Source organism: Panthera uncia (genome assembly GCF_023721935.1).
Source record: "Panthera uncia isolate 11264 chromosome C1 unlocalized genomic scaffold, Puncia_PCG_1.0 HiC_scaffold_3, whole genome shotgun sequence".
In the NCBI taxonomy this organism is placed as follows: domain Eukaryota; kingdom Metazoa; phylum Chordata; class Mammalia; order Carnivora; family Felidae; genus Panthera; species Panthera uncia.
Genome location: NW_026057584.1, coordinates 58,537,604 through 58,554,426, shown reverse-complemented (window position 1 = coordinate 58,554,426; position 16,823 = coordinate 58,537,604). Strand labels below are relative to the sequence as shown.

At 40.0% G+C, this 16,823-nt stretch overlaps 1 long non-coding RNA gene across 1 annotated transcript; it reads right to left on the bottom strand.

The window, feature by feature from the left end:
* Positions 1–992: 992 nt before the first annotated feature.
* LOC125911835 (uncharacterized) lies at positions 993–12,891 on the bottom strand. Its single transcript, XR_007454476.1, has 3 exons — positions 12,285–12,891; positions 1,219–1,406; positions 993–1,132 (listed from the first exon to the last, which is right to left on the bottom strand). It is a non-coding gene; the product is annotated as an uncharacterized LOC125911835 (long non-coding RNA).
* Positions 12,892–16,823: the final 3,932 nt, after the last annotated feature.

The following is a 16,823-nucleotide window of genomic DNA, read 5'->3' as shown; positions in this document are numbered from 1 at the left end:
AGAGCGAGCAGCATGAAGACTTTCTAGCAGCCCTGCAAACGAGTCCACGTGGTTAGACACTATCTGGCCACAGTTTGCCAGCCGTGGGAGTGCTCTATCCTGGAAGCAGATCCTCTGGGTCCAGTAAGCCTTTATCTGGATGCCTGCAGCCCAGCTGAGCAGCAACTGGGTCTCTGACCCACAGAAGCTGTGCGAGATAATGAGTGCTTATTGTTGCTGTATGCTGCTGAGCTTGGATGTATTGTGTGATGCAGATATTTATAACTAGTAGAACACCTAATCAAGAGGAGCTCTACAACTTTTACCAGGGGAGAAAAGATGCATGTGGACATACACAAATTTGTGGAGTCAGCCAGTATATGTATAATCAGATACTGACTATTACCTGGTATGAGAAATAGGAGAGGGGAGGGAAGAGGTTATGCAGTTGAAAAACAAGGAACCCATCAGGGAAGCTTTCAAGAGGTCGGTTTTGGAAGAAAAGGAGATTTGAAGAAAGGCAGGGCCACATTTTGGTGGCCAGGTCGGTGGGGGAGGCATCTCTCCTTTTTGGAGAAATCAGTTTCTGAAAAGTTTACACAAGCATTCTTTGCAAAATGTGAATGTCACTTGAAAATCAAGACTATCTCTTTTTTTCTTAATTTTTTTTTTTTTAACATTTATTCAGTTTTGAGAGAGAGAGAGAGAGAGAGAGAGAGAGAGCGAGCGCAAGTGGGGGAGGGGCAGAGAGAGAAGGAGACACAGAATCCAAAGCAGGCTCCAGGTTCTGAGCTGTCAGCACAGAGCCCAACGTAGCACTCAAATTCACGAACTGTGAGATCATGACCTGAGCCGAAGTCAGACGCTTAACTGACTGAGCTACCCAGGTGCCCCTGAAAATCAAGACTTTAGGACAATAAGAGTCAACCTGTTTTTAGTAAAGTAACTCATAAAATTGTGAATTTTGCACCTTATAAAAAGTACAAAAAAAAACTTACCAAGACACACAAAAGTTGTTACCAGTTTGTTGTCTCCTACCACTTACATTGTGTGAGACATAACAGAACATTTATTTATTAGTTGGTTTAAATTGCAGAATAAAAAGATCCAGTTCTTGGTGGGTTGGTTTCCATCCTGGAAAAATGGATATAAGCTGAAATAAAGGGAATGATTTCTATTTAGTCAAAAGGAATAAACAAACAAACAACAGCCCTTCAATCAACCAGAGAAAATTAGTACCTCTTTCCAGTCTATTGTTTTTCATTTTGCTTTGCTTTTTGTTCTTGTTTTCTTTCTTAAAAGGACGTTGAGAGCCATCATGGAAGTCATGATGATATGGAAACACTGGCTGGAAAAGCATCCTGGTATCTTTTTCTTTTGCCTAATTCTCCTTCAAGATACTAGCTTCAAATGACATAGGGAGTTTGCTTAAATCAAATAGAAAATTAAAGCACGCGAATTAAGGAGCTGGAAGAAAAAGTACTATAAAGTAAATGAACAAATATGTAAAAAAGGTACTCAGCCTCACAATAATTAAAGAAAGGCAAGCTACAAGGAGATGCAATTTCTAAAACCCTATCAGATTGACAAAGATGAAAAAGTTTGATAATACTCAGTAAATGAGAGGAAAGGGGAGTAAGTCAAATCACAGGATAGGGATGGGAATGCAAATTGGCACAATTTCAGAGGCAATTGGACAACATCTAGCAAGATGTTAAATGCACATACCCTTTGACACAGTAATTCCATCCCTGGGTATAAGTACAATTGGAGGATATCCATTGCAGCCTTGTTGGAAATCATTAAAAAAAATGGAAATAGCAATGTACACAATCGAGAGTGGCTAAATCACAAGTGATAACAAAGGCAGGGAGTGCTTGCTTGTTTTGGGATCAGCACTGTTCTAAGAGTGCTACTATGTGCAGTCACGTGACCTCGTAAGAACCCTGAGACTCCATTCTCTTCCTATCATGGTACAACCATGCCATACGGACACCATCCTGCCATCCAGATCGCAGGGGGAGGTCCACCTGTGCTGACACAAAGGCCACTTATGCAATAGAAGGGATAACAGGCAATTTTAGAACAGGTTGTCGAGCACAATCTCATTTATGATAAAGAAATAATAAAGTGTGTATATACGCTTACATTTATGCAGGAAATATCTAGAAAGATAATCCAGAAAGAGTTAACTGTGGGATCCTCAGGAGAAGTGTCCATTTTTTATTTAATATCTTCTTTATTTTTCAACTTTGTGTATGTATGTATGTGTTTACTTATTTACTTACTTACTTGCCTAGTACACATGTGTAGAGATTTTGCCTAGAGTTAGACAAACTGCACAGGTTGAGGTCACAGTTTTCAAGACTGCCTTCACTTCTGACACCAACTGCTATGGAGCACTCAGTTTCGATAATCCACTGTAAGGGCTCACAGAACCCATTGCGGCTATTCTATTCATGGTTTTGGTTTCTTACACGGGAAAGGAGGCAGATGAAAGCCAGCCAAAGGAAGAGACACATAGGACAGAATCTGGGAGGGTTCCAGACATGAGACTTTCATTGTCCTCTCCTGTGGCTTAAAGATGCATTACCCTCCTGGCACTGATGTGTGACAATGCACACGGAGAACTGCCAACCGTGGAAGCTCACACGAGCATCAGTATCCAGAGATCTTAACGGGGTTTCATTATGTAGGCATCACTGATTGATTGCCCCCATGGTTGAAGTTTACAGGTTGATACTACAGGATCCAAAGCCACACACTAAATTATAACTGATCTTTCTGGAGGGGCCGGTCCTTACTCTAAGATCCAGGGTGGCCATCCTATCCCTAAACAAAGACAGTCGTATCCGGGATGACACAGATTAATTCAAGAAGCTGAGGGTGAAGGCCAGACCTGTTTTTGGGCAAGGCCAAATTCTTTATTACACATTTTTGTAATAAAAACCTGGAATAGCTATACGGTTGAAATGCTTACTGGTACACAGTATAATTTCCAAGCTGTGTTTTTATGTAAGAGGACTGGTTTGCGCTGAGACTCCCTGGTCACGTGGATTCTTGTTCTGTGTTTTCTTAGATTCTATATTTGTCTACTTGGCATCCATTGGTTACAGGGTCACACTAATGGCCAGAGCTGTTTACATCTACCTCCGTGAGCCAGCTTTTGTGGGCACCTGATACTATTACAAATCCTCCAATCGGTCATGAGTCCGTACTCCCCACCACCTCTTTTATTGCACTCACATACCAAGCCAATATTCCTCTGCCCTAATAACCCAGGGCCAGGTCGCATATAACAAGAGACCACCTCTATAGCCCAGAGCCTGCTGACTCAAACTAGCCAATATTAACCTGTTTTCTCTGCCTTGCCTTGCCTTCCTGTGGGAAACAATAAAGGTTCTGGCCCATGCTTTCCCCTCACTGCTTCTGCCTCCTGACCAAAACTGGTGCTACCCCACATGGCCTTTGTGGCACAGTGTGCTCCCTTCTCTCGGGAAATGTAAGTAATAACAATCTTCCTTCAATGGCATTAGCCTCGTTGTGTCATCTCCAAAATTAAAAGCCTGTGGGTACAACCGAGGCAACTCTGAGACCTTCCTCCAAAAGGCCTAGGTTTTAAGAGGGTAATAATCCTTACTGATTGGCACAGGCCTGGGCTCATATATGCTCGTTGAATTTATTTTATTTTATTTTATTTTATTTTATTTTATTTATTTTATTTTATTTTATTTTATTTTAGAGAAAATGAGAGGGGGGAGTTGGGGGGAGAAGGGCAGCAGGAGAAAGAAAGAGAATCTCAAGCAGGCTCCACACCCAGCACAGAGCCTGACATGGGGATTGATCCCACAACCGAGAGCCAAAACCAAAGAGTCAGATGCTCAAAACCTGAGCCAAAACCAAGAGTCAGATGCTCAAATGAGTGAGTCACCCAGGCGCCCCACATGCTTGTTGAATTTAACGAATAAGTTTATACGACTAGTTTTTCCTACAGTGATACAGCCGATAAACTATTCATCTTGCTTGATGTGATCAGGGCCATACGTGGAATTTGAGAAGTTCCATAAACCACTTGCAGAAATATGTATCAGCTTTCAAATTCTGCACTGAGTGAATTTACTGGAATACTGATGTCCTACTTGGTCAGTGTTGTTTTGTTACTCTTTCTACTCCGCTAACCCCAATTCATTTAGTTAGCAAATACACTTATATCTATCTATTGCTAAGAACTAAAACGTCCTTGGTCAACTTAAAAACCGAAACTCAGAATGAAGAGAAAATTGTACTTATTCCATTTAGGCTGGTTGCATGACTTAATTTAGGCTCTGAGCAAATTTAGCTTATGAGTGTTTTTGCTTGTTATAAAATGTCAGGGATTTCTTGGAGCTGGCTTTAACCAAAACACCTGTGTATGAACTCTCAGACAAAGATATGAAAAACAGAAATTCTGGTAAACTGAAAGTGTACATTTGATAGTTAATTCTATACATGACAGTGTTTGACCCAGTGGTCCCTGAAATGAGGTTTGGTCATATTCATGCATTTTTAGGGACATAAGGTATAAAGATGGGAGTGGGTTAGAAAGGAGAAAAACCTCAATAATATTAAATAAAGAACAAATTTAAGCCTTGAGCAATAAAAATGGATAAAGCACTGAAGTTCTGGACAAATAAGATTATGAAATGCCAAGCCATAAAGAATGAAGAATATTTGGAGTTTTAATAATGTAGGTGAGCTTTTATAGCAATTGTAAAAAAATAATGTGATTGCCTCAGGCAATAGTAGAGCCTGTTTATAGTCAGTTTCTAATAATTCCCAAAGGCGGACCCCAATTAAGAACTCAAATTCTGAACCAGAAAGGTTGAAAAACATTTTGAAGACAACTCTAAAATGGCTCTTTGGGAATACTGACATTTTTCTAGAGATTAGTTAATGAAAAATCATTTTAGTTATACTATTACACTTAGCCAAATTATGCTGGAAAACCAGAAAAATTAAAAACACTTTGGTTTTATAATACCCTTGGAGCTTTAGCTAAAATTAACAAGCTATAAAGGAACCATGGTTTACCAGCCAAGTCTAAGGTGGGGAATTGCTTTTGTTGAGTCAGGGTAAAGAGTGTTAGTGATAAATGCTCTTGAGCATGGCAAATTTTGTGAAGTCATGTGTATCTGGAGGCTTTTAGCTGCAAGTAACAGAATACTCAAACCAAAGTGTCTTAAACAATGAGAGCATTTCATTCTTGCACAAAACACGACGTCTGGAGGCAGGCTGATCCAGGTTTGGATCAGCACCAGTTAGTGATGTCTCTTGGTCCACTTTTATTTTTTTTTAGGTTTATTTATTTTGAGAGAGAGAGAGAAAGTATGAGTGTTGGAGGGGGTGGGGGGCACAGAGAGACAGGAAGAGAGAGAAAGAATCTTAAGCAGGCTTTGCATTCTCAGCCCAGAGCCCAATGCAGGGCTCCAACCCACGAACAGTGAGATCATGTCCTGAGCCGAAGTAGGATGTTAACTGACTGAGCCACCGAGGCGCCCATGCCCATCTTTTTGACCTTCCTTTTCCACTACTCCGAATACAGTTCTTTACTAAATCTATTATTTTCAAATCTAAAAGGAATGCTATCCAGAGAGCCCTGGAATTCATCTCAAGTCCTCATAACAGGAGGGAAAAGAGCGGGGTAATCTCTTCCGTTCTCCCTCTTTTAGGGGAGGAAAAATCCACTCTTCTTCCAGCTGTGTCAAGCCCTGTCCTCAGGCTTCTTTACATTTCGGAGGCCAGAGCTGGGTCACCTGCACAGTAGAAGAGAGATTACAGGATGAATTTGGGCTAATAATGATTCATCTCCTAGAGATGGGCACACTTACTATGGAGCAAAATTGAGATTTTGTTAGCAAGCAAAAAGCAATCAGCAGTGTTTGTGATATTTGGAGGCTTTAGCAGGTGAAAGGTGGGGCATCAGTCCCCTATAGCTCAGCTGGTCATTCCTATTCAAAGGATGCATAAAAAAACGAAATTTAGGGGCACCTGGCTGGCTTAGTCCATTGAGCGTCCAACTTCGGCTCAGGTCATGACCTCGGTTCATGAGTTCAGGCCCGACATCGGGCTCATTGCTATCAGCACAGAGCCTGCTTCAGATCCTCTGTTCCCCTCTCTCTCTGCCCCTCCCCTGCTTGTGATCTCTCAAAAAATAAAAAACATTAAGAAAAATAAGTTTTTTAAAGGAAATATATCTTTCATTTATTATATGGTTTAAGTTGGGTAAGGACCTCAGTAAAACCAGGTATCATATGTGGCATCATTTCCGTTAAGCTATGGGATAAGCTCCTTACTTAAAAAACTTGACCAAACCTAATATGGCCCTTCATTAAATCTATTTTCAAGTAAAAAAGAAATGATATGGGGTGCCTGGGTGGCTCAGTTAATTAAGCGTCTGACTCCTGATTTTGGTTCAGGTCATGATTTCCCGGTTTGTGGAATGGAGCCCCACATCGGGCTCTGAGCCCTGCATCACGAGGGCAAGAACCAAGGAATCTTACCACAAAAATAGACAAAATGCCAAGCCTCATGAGAGATTACCTGAAGCGCTGGAACAAGGCAAGAAGCAGGAGCCAAGGGGCCAGAAGGCGCAGGTTCCCCAGGGACTGACACTCAGCGGGCAGGCTGTGCAGTGTCCACACTGACAACATACTAGGACGCTTCTGAAGTACCTGATGGCTGCTGGCCTGCACCCCAAGTGCTCCTCGACCTCCCCACAAACCATGTCCCCACAGCCTAAGTAAAGGTTTAATCAGTGGCGCTTCTAGGATTCTGTGCTAGCCCGCGAAACCTGGTTTAAAAAAAAAAGGAAAAAACCCCCACAAAAGCAAAGGGCAAGTTGAAGAGAGCTGTGTGAAAGCTCTCTTTCCCTTCAAACTGCCCCCTCCACAGCCCCTCTGCTGTGGCTTTTCACTGAGAAATAAGGTACAGAGGCCCCATGTCTTCCCTGTCTTTTCTTCTATCCCAGTGGAAGAAGCATTTCTGCATCTACCAAAGACCGGGTCCTCCACCCATGTGCCAGATCGAACCCCGTCACCCCACCACCTCTCAAGGACCACACTTCTGTCCCTTCCTTTCCCTCTTTGCCTCCAGCCTCAAACCCTCCTCCTTCCCACTGCTAAAAAAAATCCAACGAACCAACCAACGAACCCACCAACCCACCAACCAATCCACCAACCCCCAACCACCTCTTTTGCCTGAACATCTCCCTCTACCTTCGATCCCATTTCTCTTGTCCCAATTATGGCAAAACTTTTCACAAGAGTCATCCAAACTTACTTTCAAGTGAAACAGAACTCATCAACCAGCACACCTTTACACACATCTTTTTTCAACCGCTCAGCAGCATTTGCTTTCTTTTTGAAACTCTGCCTTCCCCTGGCTCCTCTGACCATACTCTCCTTGGTTTGTTCTGACATCTTTAGCTGCTTCTTTCAGTCTGTTTGGCTGATCTCCACTCCTTTCCTTGACCTTTGTTCCAGGCTCATTCATGGATCCTTTCCTCTTCTCTTCCTATACTCTCTCTCTAGCCTAAGTGATCTACTTCACTTCTCAGGTTTTGAATACCACCCACAGAGTAATGATTCTAAATTTATGTATCTGCTGCCTGAAACTTTCTTCCGAACTTCAGACACATGTAGCTAGTGGCCAACAGGATATCTACCACGTGTGTTTAAAGGGCATCTTGAGCCTACATTTAAAACATTTTTAAATTGGTTGGTTTTCTTATTGAGTCTTAAGAATACTTTGTATATTTTGGTTAAAAAAATTTTTTTAAGTAGGCTCCACACCCAACATGGGACTTGAACTCACAACCCTGAGATTACAAATTGCATGCTGTAGCCAATTGAGCCAGCCAGGCATCCCTATTTTGGTTAAATTCTTTATCAGATAGGTCTTTTGCAAATATTTTCTCCCAGTCTGTTGCTTGTCTTCTCATTCTCTTTACAGTGTCTTGCAGACGTTTTTAATTTTAATGCAGTACAGCTCATCAATCCTTTCTTTCATAGATTGTGTCTTTGGAATTAAAGAAGTTATCACCATATCCAAGGTCATCTAGATTTCCTCATATGTTATTTCCTAGGAGGTTTAGTTTTTAGTTTTGTATTTTACATTCAGGTTTGTGATCCATTTCAAGTTACTTTTTTGTGAAAGGTGTAAGGTCTATGTCTATATATATATATTTTTTTTTGCATGTGGATGTCCACTTGTTCCAGCACCATTTGTTAAAGAGATTACCTTTGCTCCATTGTATTGTCTTTGTTCCTTTGTCAAAGATCAGTGGACTATATGTAGGTGGGTCTATTTCTGGGCTTTCTATTCTGTTTCATTGATCGGTCTATTCTTTCACCAGTACCACACAGTCCTCTTTACTATAGCTTTATAGTAAGTCTTGAAGTCCGGTTGTGTCGCCTACACTCAAAATACATTCTCAATTCCTACCTCCACACACTTTCCATAACTGCTCCTCCCTCGAGTCTTTTCCATTTCAATAAATGGCACCATCCATTTGCTCTGGCTAAAAACCTAGAAGTCACTCTTGATTGCTCCCTTCCCTTCTCTCATTCAGTCCATCATTGTGTCTTCCTCCAGCAAGCAGATCAAGTCAAGTTGCAGCTCTCCATTTCTGCCTAGTTCAGATGAAGAGCCAATCTCATTGGTTCTACCATAACTGGTCTCCCTCTTGCCCTCCTCCATAGTCAGCGAGCCCCACACCTTTTTATCTTCAAAAAAAGGAGAGGAAATTAGGATTTATTATATGCATTTTATATTTACCCTTAAATGAAAACACAGCCAGCTTGAGCAAAGTGGGATTTTTTATGAGATGTGTTGAAATCAGATGGGGATATGAGTTCAAGCTAAATTCCTGAAGAAGAAAGGTAAAGCCCTAGACTTGTAATAGCCACTGCAGTAGCCACTCAACCACATGGCTACTGAGCTCTGGAAATGTGGCTAGTTTGAACTGACATGTGTTTTAAGTGTAAAATACACTCCAGATTTTGAAGACTTAGTATAAAATTAAAAAAAACAAACAAACACAACCCTAAACAGTCTTAATAATTTTTTGGTTGATTACACGCTAAGGTGATAAAAATTTGGAATACTGGGTTAAATGAAATATGTTATTAACATTGTTTCTTTAAAATGTGGCTGCTAGAAAAATTTAAATTATATCCATGCCTCACATTCTATTTCTGCTAGGCAGTGCTGCCCTGGAAGGTATATAATGCAGGCCTGGTGTGGTTCTCTGGCCTGACGTCCCCTTTCCTGCTCCATCTCTCCCGGGCATGTCAGCCAGCACATTTGCTTCTTTGTCACAGGATGCTCTCATGACTGGGAGGACTGGTGAGATGGCTGATAGATCAAGATTCCAAGTGATCTTTGAAGACATGCATCAAGGGCGCCTGGCTGGCTCAGTTGGAAAAGCATGCGGCTCTTCATCTTGGGGTTGTGAATCTGAGCCCCACATTGGGTGTAGAGATTACTAACATAAATAATAAACTTAGGAAAATAAAATAAAAACACACCTCAGACTGTATGGCTTTGTTGTTGTTGTGGTTGAAAAACTCTAATGGCTATCCATTTAAGTTACAATGAAAGCTCAACACTATGTCATATATACAAGGCCCTGTGTAACTGAGAACCTCTTACTCATTACACATTAGCCACCCCAGCCTATCTGTTCTTCTAAAACACGGGGCTCTTTCTTCCCTTGTAGCCTCTGCATTGGCTGTTCCTACTGCCTGCAATGCTCACACCCTCTTCACTCCTTGAGTTTTGGCTCAAATGAATACACGGAAGTTCTCAGATATGATGTCATTCTAGATGCATCTTTACATTGCCTTCACATCTTTCAGTTATTTAAATGAAAAACTGCATAACTATTTTAATCCCATTTATGTAAAAACAAATATGCATGCACATATATGTACATACAGTAACTATTTGGAAGGATACACACCAGGTAACTGAGATTACTTCTGTAATCATACTGTACACACTGCCCCACAACTGACTTTTCCATAAAGCAGTATGAGTAAGAAATTTTTCTATGCCAGCTCATATAGATGCACTTTATTCTTTTTAATGGCTGAAGGTATTCTTTTGCATGAGTGTATTATAACTTGCTTCACCATTTCCCTATATTGATGGATATTTAAATTGTTTCCAATTGTTTTTGCTATTACAGTTGAATCTTATTACAGCTGATATGGATTTCAATTCTTTGGATCATAGAAAACAATTTACCTTCTTATGTATGGGAGTCAGTTTTTATCATATTTTCTGAAATAATTCATCCTGTTCAATTGCGAAATGTGGCCATCTTAAGCATTAACAAATTCTTTGTATGTGGTTTATATATTGACCTTTCTAACCAACATCTTTAAAAGTTCAAAGTAGGGGTGGGGCACCTGGTAGCTCAGTCGGTTGAGCATCTGATTCTTGATTTCACCTCAGGTCATGATCTCACAGTTCATGAGATCAAGCCCCGCCTCAGGCTCTGCTCTGGCAGCACAGAGCCTGCTTGTGATTCTCTGTCTCCCTCTCTCTCTGTGTCCCTACCCTATTCATGCACACTCTCAAAAATAAACATTAAAAAAAAAACTTTATATAAGCACTTTGTGATGATTCAATAATGCTAGTAATGCTTTGTGCACAAGGGCTGTAATTATATAATTACATTTATAATTGAGGGATACACTTTTCTAAATTGAGGTAACATATACAGTACAGTACATAAATCTTGATCATACAGCTTGATGAAATTTTACATATGTATACATCTGAGTAACTGCTCCCAAGATAAAAATATAGAACATTTCTCACACCTTAGCAGACTGACAGCACATTTTCATTGAGTAGGATACTTTTTAAGCTGCTTTCTTTCAAATTCCCACATTCCTCATTTCTTTAGGATGATTACTTACGATTCTTATGCTAATAATAATTTGGAGAAGGGACAGTAGGGTGAAGAAATAGGGGAATCACAAGTGTCTGTTGGGTGTTTTCTCATCTGTGCTCATCTCTAATCATTTATCTATTTTTAGAAACTGCTCATCGATGTCCTAGGCTGAGTTAAGGAGAAAATCATGGATTGCCAAAATTTGCAGGTTTATATGATCCAGACGGACAGGATTTTCATTCTATTGTCCCAAAATTGTTTCTATTCATTAAGGCCAATATGGGTCATTCAATGAAGATAATCCTATGTATACTATACTATTTGTAAAGTTATGAACATTTTTTTAAAGATTTCTTTTTTTTTTCTATTTTTGGGGCACCTGGGTGGCTCATTTGGTTAAGCCTCCGACTTCAGCTCAGGTCATGATCTTGTAGTCCGGTCCCTGAGTTCCAGCCTTGCGTTGGGCTCTATGCCTGAAGCCTGCTTGGGATTCTGTGTCTCCCTCTCTCTGTGTTCCTCCCCAGCTCGTGCTCTGTCTCTCTCTGTCTCTCAAAAATGAATAAACACTAAAAAAAAAAATAAAAAATAAAAAAAATTATTTTTAAGCAATCTCCACACCCAGCATGGGGCTCAAACTCAAAACCCTGAGATCAAGAGTTGCGTGCTCTACCGACTGAGCCAGCCAGGCTCTCATTTTTTTTTTTTTTTTTTTTTTTTGAATGGGAAGTAATGAGCTGTGCAATTTTGGTTATGCAATTTAATTTCTTTGTGTCTTTACCAGAAAAGGGATAATGAGAAAAAAAAAAACCTGGAGATGTAAGAATAATAATGGAGATACATAAAATAATGAGAGAAAAGTAGGTTATGGTCAGATTATCAATGGCCTCAATTGCTGACTTGATATATTTGGATTTCCTTAGCCTTTCTTTTTACTGCTTTTTTTTTCTTGACTGTCCAAAGTCCCCTATGGTATTTTAGTTACACTGTATTGAATAGAATTTTGTGGCTACTCTGTAAATGTAATAACAATTTTCTGTGAGAAAATTCCAATTTCCAAATAACTAATTTACAACCTACTCTTTGCAACAGTTTGTGACTTGTCATTTTGTTAGCATTACTTAACCTTTCTGCTCCTCAGTAACTTCTGACTTACAGAAAAGGTGAGTTAAGCAAGATATTCTAAAATGACATTTTCAGCCTAAAAATTGTGCTTGTAACATGGTACAGAAGGTGTGAATTCCCAAGAAGGTGTAATGGAGACAAGTATGGGAAATGTATATGTTTGTTGGGGTAAAAACCTAAGCTGCTACAAGAGAAATACAGTAGCTCAAAGAACACTGAAGTTTATTTCTTTTTCATTTACCAGCCTCACGGTTAGCAGTCAGGCAGCCGGGTGCTCTGCTCCTCAGAGTCCTTCCTGCCATATCGTGGCTCTACCGTCCTCTGGGGTGCTGTCCTCGTATGGATTTTTAATGATGGGCTCTCTGGGACCTGTTGGGAAGGAAAATCGCTCCTGAGGGAAACACACATCCAACAATTTGAAGGCCTAGATCTGGAATCAGCCTTCACTCACATTCCACTGACAAGATTTTAGTCATGCGATCTACACCTGGCTGCAAAGAAGCTGAAAAAGTTTGTAGCAAGACAGCCAGGTGCCTAGATATACTCTATTAAAATTACAAAAAAGGAATGCATTCTGGTAGCCAACTAGCATACCCTCGTATTATGTCACTTCTCAGAGTAAAATCAACAGAGTTGATAAAATAATCGGCAAGCGCCTCCTTCAAACAGTTCATAGTTATGAAGAGTAGAGTGTTTTATAAAACTATATCCAGAGGACTAGGAAAACGGACTTGCGATGTAATTAACTGAAGATGAGATCTATTCCTTGTACTCTTAAGACAACCAAGATGGTTTATTTCACCAGAAAAAAAAAAAAAATAGCAATTTGCACAAAGACCAGAAGGAGAGTCAAAGAATCAGACGCATCACTATTTATCAGTCTTCCCCACATTCCTATGGCAACAGAATGCACTGATCTTGCTGGATGGGTTCTGTGCCTTCAAATGCAGGCCAGACACAGGCACTTGAGGACGGTTTCTTTCCTCCTTAGCAGCTTGCCAAGCACGAAAGCAACTCTATCATACATGATGAGAAAGCAGATCTAGAAATGCTTCCCTGGAACAGCATCAAAATGAGCTGTGGTTTGAGAAGCACAACTACAGAGTGAAACGAAGAGTTGGATCTGAGAATCTCAACTCCAGTGATCGAGATCTCATGTTTCACTAAGAACTCTGTTGCACATCCTACAGCTTGTACGTCTGTGATGCGCAACAGGCACATCTCCCTATTACCTCCCATTCTTATGTGTCCTTAGGAGAAATACTGTAACTATCTGTGACCGTGTTTTCACTGTGACCACACAGAGGCAGGGCTAATAAAATGACTTCACTGGTCAAGTAGACAGAAGTATCCTCAATCGAAGATATCCATTAGAGGACCCAGAAGTGATTTCCTAAACAACATTTACATTTCTCTCTTCTAATTTTACATTTGCCAAGCAACTTTCTGTTCTATGATTTAGTCTTGAGTGGGTACAGATGCTACGAGAAAGTACTCCCAATGTAAGTTAAAAGAATTGCTATCATTTACTAAGCACTTGCTCAGTACTAAGCAGTTTCAGCATTGTACATGTACAAATTCATTCAATCCTCACAACCATGAGAGAGGTCCTACTACCTGCCTTTGATAGCTGAGAAAACTGGCTCAGAGTAAAGTAACTTGCCTAAACAGGGACACACAAACAGGAAACAGTGTGGCCAGGATTCAAACCCCAACCTCCTGACTCCTGAGTATACACCTTTATCATCATTTTCTTACTTACATATCAGGAACATTTTACTGTAAATTGAAGAACTTGTCATTCTAGTTTATAAATTAGTCTCAGAAGTTTGGAAAATGTTACACACAGCATAGGCTGAACTGAGAAAAGCAAGTCCCGAAACCTGTAAAGCCAAGGCCCGTATCAGATACTGGCGTAAGAACTCTGCAAAGTGCTGCTGGTCCAATGAGTCCCCTATTTTTAAAAAATATTTCCTAGTTGCAACATGGGGCTTTTCATTAAGATACTAATTTGCAAGTGGCTCAGGATATTCCTAGACCAGGAAGGCAATTCAAAAGCTGTCAGTTTTTATAGGGACCCCAAATTAATTAGGAGACAGTCACTCAAAAGTCAAACCTCTTTTTTAATTTTTGAGAGAAAAAGAGAGAGAGAGAGAGAGAGAGAGAGTGGGGGAGGGGCGGGAGAGAGGGAGACACAGAATCTCAGGCAGGGTCCAGGCTCTGAGCTGTCAGCTGAGAGCCCAATGCAGGGCTTGAACCCACGAACCACAAGATCATGACCTGAGCCAAAGTCGGACTCAACCGACTGAGCCATCCAGGCACCTTTTTTTTTTTTTTTTTTTTTTTTTAAGGTCAAACCTGGCTCTTTTATTCTATCACTATAGTATATTTTTACGAGCTTAAAACGAGACCAATTTTCGTGACTAAGCAGCTTGCCATTAGGAATAATCATTTCTGAAGTCTCTGGCAAAATAAAAGAAGAGCATTTAGTGTATGTAAGTAGACTAATCAGAAAAATATGAGACAGGAAAAGAAGGGGTTTTCTGTCTCTGACTCTTTGGGGTTTTTTTAAGATTTTATTTTAAAGTAATCTCTACACCCAACATGGGCTCATACTCACAACCCCGAGATCAGGAGTTGCATGCTGTCCACTGATGGAGCCACTCACGTGCCCTGGTCTCTGACTCTTTGAAGGAGAGGGGACAGAACTGTTACAAAGAATCTTTGAGAATATAATACAAAGAGACAACTGGAGATAAATATCAATATGGATTTTAATGCAAGAAAGTTAACTTAATCACGAGTAAGAAGACTTGCTCTCCAAATGGAGCTGGCAATTTATAAGTGAACAGAAGCTTCACTCATAACTACGTAAATAATGATAAGTATTTGTGCTTTTTCGGGCGGGGTTCTGGCTCTAATTTGAGCCATGCCTACAAAGCAAGTTATGAAGGTAATATGATAAAAGTAAACTAAGTGCTATCACACTTTTTTCAAGCTCTCAGCACAAATCTAACCTCATCTAACACAAATTTGACTCAGATGGATCTACAGATAGGTGAAGAAAACATCCACTTATAATCCTAAAAATACATTATTACCAATATCAAACGAGGGAAAACCTGAAGATATAGGCATATACCCAGTTACCTGTATGTAAAAGTTCTTAGAATTCTCAACTTTCGTAGAAAATACAATTTTTCATGTGTATAGAGAATGCTGCAGAACTTCTAACCAAATTCAACATTTTTAGCATTTAATTTCAGCCCGTAGTGAACAGTTACCTCAAAACTTCTTTCTTTTATTAATGGTTCTGTTCTGCAATGCACAATTATCACATTAGAAGTTATAGAGAAAGTACAATTACACACTCTTAAAGCCTTTTTAATGAGATTTCAAACTTCTTTAAGAAGTCTATGCAATTTGGGGCACGTGGGTGGCTCAGTCAGTTAACCCTCTGACTCTTGATTTCAGCTCAGGTCATGGTCTCACAGTTCACGGGTTCGAGCCCCATGATGGGCTCTGTGCCGGCAGCACGGAGCCTGCTTGGGATTCTCTGTCTCCCTCTCTCTCTGCCCCTCCCCCACCCTCTCTTTCATAAATAATTTTTTTTTTAAAGCGTTCTCTTAAAAAAAAATAGCCTGTGCAATTCACTTTGGAGAAGATTCAAAAGCAAGAGATTTGATTTCCTCTTATATTGCTGAAATCCTTACCAATCCACTAATCTATACATTCCTCCAATACAGAAAAATAACAAGAATTTACACAACAAACTTGGTCAACTGCACCCTGAGTACCTGAGTTTCATTTATGTTTTATCTAGTTCCACTTATTCTTATTTTTCTCCTGTTTACTAATTTTTATGTTGGCAGAAGACCAGCATTTGATTCCTGAAAAGAGCATATTCACTAAAGAGCTTCTCAATTATATTCATTACTTGCCCAAATACTCTTTAAATATCCTTTCCTCTGTATAGCTAAATCTCCAGATGCTTAAAAAAATACTTATTTATTTTAAGAGAACACAAGCAGGGAGCCTGACATGGGGCAATCTCATGAACCATGAGATCATGACCTGAGTCGAAGTCAAGAGTTGGACGCTTACCCGAGACTGAGCCACCCAGGTGCCCAGCCAAATCTCCTTTAAAATCACTTCTTTTCTTGCCTTTTGTGCTACACTAAGTAACTTTCAGTGTTAAGTTTGTGTGTGTGTTTTTAATACTTCCTTATCTTTAATGTGACAAAGTAATATAGTAGAGGCAAAGGCTGGCCTGAGTGTGAACCTGCATTCCACTGAAATGGTGCTAGGATCATAGAAAATCACAAAAGGCCATGGACGGGGAAAAGGGAGGTCTGGCAGGACTGTGAACATGGGAAAGAAAGTGAGGCTCAGGGATGAGGACACTCTGAGACTATCATCGTAAGAGAAGGCTAAGTGGCAAAACGTCTCCAAATAACTAAGTTTGAAACTATTTTCTTTCAGAATTTTCTGCTACAATTTTCGAAAGTTCTTAACTTACACATACTAAAATTTCAAGTAGCCTAAAATATTCTAATAGAAAATATAAGAACAGTTACAGTTTTCAAGGTCTAATCTTTTTAGCAGTGAACTTTTACACTCACTACAGAAATGAAACAAGAATGTAACCCACCAGACACAAATGGTTAGTTTTCACAGTAATTCCATAATTTCAAAGGAAACATTAAAAACGAATACTCTCCTCAATATAATCAGAACCACCACCAAAAAGCCCTTAATTTTTGAAGCAGAATTTGTTTCC